This window comes from Condylura cristata, unplaced genomic scaffold, assembly GCF_000260355.1.
Source record: "Condylura cristata isolate star-nosed mole 26May11 unplaced genomic scaffold, ConCri1.0 scaffold00031, whole genome shotgun sequence".
Lineage (NCBI taxonomy): Eukaryota > Metazoa > Chordata > Mammalia > Eulipotyphla > Talpidae > Condylura > Condylura cristata.
This window is the reverse complement of record NW_004567132.1, coordinates 12,436,738-12,440,693: the sequence shown is the minus strand read 5'-3', so window position 1 is coordinate 12,440,693 and position 3,956 is coordinate 12,436,738. Positions and strand designations below refer to the sequence as shown.

General features: G+C 38.8%; 1 protein-coding gene across 2 annotated transcripts in view; it reads left to right on the top strand.

Moving 5' to 3' along the window:
• The first annotated feature begins 1,604 nt into the window (after positions 1-1,604).
• The window catches only part of C1D (C1D nuclear receptor corepressor), an 18,686-nt gene continuing 16,334 nt past the window's right edge, over positions 1,605-3,956 (top strand). The window contains exon 1 of one of the 2 annotated variants that reach the window (XM_012731455.1): positions 1,605-1,668. The gene's annotated coding sequence lies outside the window, so the exon portion shown is untranslated. Of the gene's footprint in view, positions 1,669-1,908; positions 1,998-3,956 lie in introns of those variants that run through there. The other variant, XM_012731456.1, reaches the window with a different exon arrangement.

Sequence of the window (3,956 nt, the reverse complement as noted above, 5' to 3'; positions counted from 1 at the left end):
GCTTGACTTCCATTAGTTTCTCTTTGGTAAGGCGGGTGGTGAAGTGGATTGTGGTAGTGGTAGTGGTCGTTGTGGGCTATGCTAAGCCATTGTTCACTCACTTAGTAATAATAATGATTGTGATGGTAATAATGGTAAAAATGATGGTAAATAGTACCATAATTTGCAGTACAATCGAATGGGAGAACTTCTCTACACTGAGAAAAATCAGCGCATTTCCCCACTATTTACAAGCCAGCTATATTGTTACATATTGCATTCAAGGATTGGAATATTCATTAGTATTCTGAACTGAACTCAGCCGGCTGTTAACTAGAGCAGTAACTGTGATGCAGTGGTTTTGAAATGCTACCAAGGAAGCAATTTTTCTTGTGACCTGATATTTTCAGTAACTTGTCCATCAACCTACCATCACTCATTATTGAGGTAAAATTGACATATAGTGTTGTATTAAGATGTGCAAGATAATATACATATTACAAAACGATTACCACAGGAAGCTTAGCTAACATCAGTTGTCTCACATAGGTAAAAATTTCTGCTCTTGTGATGGGAACTTTTAAGATTAACTTGCTTTGCAACTTCAAATATAAAATTCAGTATTGTTTACTATTTGCTATGCGTTACATTATACCTCCAGAACTACCTTATAACTGGAAGTTTGTACCTTTTGACCACTATTCATTTCCCTCTCTTTCCCCTCCCTACGTCTGCAATGTTCTTTGTGCTTATGAATTTTTTTTTTATTTTTTGTATCTATGACTTTGGTTTTTAGATCTCACTTTCTATCTTTATGTTCCTCAAGGGACTCAGCAATACTCAAACATATCCCTGGAAGCTTATAAATTGAACTCAGCCATTTTAGGAGAAAATGAAGAGAAGGGAAGAGTGAGAGAGTGGAGTGGAGTAATGGGGAGGAAAAAGAATGGAAGGTATGCTCTGTGGTAAATTTCAACATAAGTTTCAAAAGGGACTTTTCACTATATTTATTTATTCACTATAAACAAGTGAATAAATGCCTGGCACAAAAATGGAACTCAGTAAATACTGTTGAAGAAATTATGGAATTGCGGTGCTACTATAGTGTGAATGGATCAGCATATGCAGCTGAGAAAGATCAGATCTCCCTTTAAAAAAGGATTTATCCTTCAGTTGTTGAAGTTACCTCCAGCTGGTAACACTTTTAGCCTCTGCTTCCGCTTTTAAGCTTAAAGCACGCCCTTGTCAATGATAGAACCTAGAGGGGTTGGTTGTAACTACAACCACTGTACAACAAAGTGGGACCCTGGTTGTCACTGACCAACGTTGTCCTTTTTAAACGGAACTGCTCTGGAGCTAGGTCACCGCGAACTGGCCGAGAACTTCGTCGGATGCCCTTCACAGCCTGAAGCTTCTGGGATGTATCTGGGGTGGGTGCTGGCGTAATATAAATCCAGAAAAAAAATGCTCATCATCTAGCCCCAAACTCCACCTACAATCTTAACTAGCGAGACTTTTAGATAAAGTTGCCTTAACAAGGGAGTAATGAACAGTAAGGGGGCGGGGAGAAACGAGTGACGTCATCTCAGAGCGCCTCAGGTCGCAGGCAAGCCGGCGCGTCATGACGTCACCATCGCCCGACGGCTTTCCGGGAACCTTTCCGGGAGACAGAAGTAGAAGGCCGGGGAGGTATTATTCAAGTTGGGGCTTGAGTTTTCCTGGTGCTCCTGTATGGTTCTGTTTCTCCTTTCCTAAGGTCTCCAGTTACCTCACGCTGGTGGATTTTCGTGAATGTGGTCCCTCACGCGAGCGTTGTGGGGTAGTAGCATCGTTGCAGGACTCCCTCCCACCCCCCCTTTCCTCATGTCCTGTAGCTGCTGGCACTTCATGTCTCCCTTTTTGTCTGGCCTTTCGCTTTTTCTTCTCTTCCTGAGCTTTGCCTCTCAAATATTGGAAAGTGGAGAATTTAAAAACACGTAACGTCACAATTTTCGGCTGCTTCCAAACGTTTGGTGAAGGTGTGGGGAGTTGCTTTTATATATCATCCATATTTATGGTTTAGGCACTTGATCACGAAATGCTTACCATTGCAGTCTTAGCTCACCTAGTTCAGTTGAAGACTAATTTCGACCTTCAATTGAAATCTGTAGTGGTTAATCTCAACAAAGTGTTTTTCTTTATATTCTTGTCAAGTTCACTGTGACCTGTTTAAATGTATTTTTAATGTCTTCCTGCTTGTTGATTGTAATTCAGATTTAACTTGATAAAGATGTATCTGCTCGAATAAAATGTTTGCTACCCACTTATTAATCTGTTTGGATTTTCAGATAGACTGAATCGGAATTTCACTGTAATTTGATATAGTTATTCATATTAATCTCCAGCAACCTCTTTCTAATTTATATCTTTCTTGTTAATAGACATTGGAAAGACTTGTTTTAAGAGGTTATTATCTTTAAAAGAAGGAAGACTTCTGAGGATTGTAGGAGAATTACAGGCGACACTAACAGATTGTCTGATGAAGAAAATATATTTATTACACAGTATTACTAAATGTTTTGTGTACATTTCGCTTTTATTCAGAGATAACGCAGTGCAAAAACATCAATATGGTAATAGAATGTTGGTGCAACATCTGCAGATAGATGACTAGTTGCAAAAAAAATTTATTTGATTTATTCTCTTGGATCACAACTGTACTCTGCATAGATATGGAAAGAGTTGCATAGGATGGAAACAGCCATATAGGGATGGAAACAGCCCCTGAATGTACATTATATGTATATGTATTTTGGATCCATATGTTGACTTCCTAATATCACTAAGTTCAAACTCTGACATTAAGATTCTCTAAAATTTGGTTCCAGTTTATCTTCATTGGTTTTAGTCATTTAACAAAAATGTGGCAAAACATTGTTACGTAGAGGTACAAATGTCATGCAATATGAGTCCTGTCTGGAAAAAATAGAGTAGTGGGTAAATAATCACTGGAAAGTTCTGAGAACATATGATTGGGCTTAAATGTTCAACAGAATTATTTTAACTGCTGTGTAAATAGATTGTTGTAGAGTTCAAGGTGGTGTTGGAAGGTGTAGGAAGGTGGTGTTGCAGTTCAGATGAAACATACTGATTAACAAGGTGAAAAGAAGTGAATATAATGAACAGTTCAATTTTGGATGTATTTTATAAGAGATAAAACCAACAGAATTTGTTTATGGATTGTCTGTGGATTCCAAGAGTAAAATCATCACCAAGGTTTTTGATTTGAAGAACTGGAAGGATGGAATATCCATTAATTAGTGATGGAGAACTTGTGGAAGATTAGGAGTTCAGTTCATTTATAATGTGTCAAGTCTGAGTTGTCTGTTAGTCATTTATATGGACATGTTGAGCAGGCAGTTGAGTGTATGAAGTTTGGAGTTCAGTGGGGTGGTCATTGTTGGGAAAGAACATCTGGGAGTTGCCAACGAACAGATGGGAGACTTAAAGAGAGAGTCATGAAAGGAGTGAATATAAACAAAGACAAGGCCTGAGTTCTTAGATAGTTTTGCACTTATTGATTTGGGGAGATGAGGAAAAACCAGCAAAAGAGACAACAATGAACAGCCTGCTAGGGACAAGGACAATTTTGATAGTCTATTGTTGTGGAATTAAGGGTGCAGTAGTATATTCAGTTATGTCAAATGCAGCTGATGGGACAAGTAAAATGAGGATTGATACTTTTGAATTTATCTACATACAGAATGAGTTTTATAGATACTAAGTCCACAAAGACCAGCAAAAAGGAAAAGGTTACTTTTTCAGGAGAGGTATGGAAACCTGTGTAGTGGAGGAACATTTGGTAGTTTCAAGGGATTAATTATGGAGTGTCGGAGACCAGCTCCAACTTTTGAGGTGTCTGGAGGCAACACAGGCAGGACCCTAAGATGGGAAGGCGTCGGCGTGCGGAGATTCCAAGAGGGGGAGAGGAGTGGGAG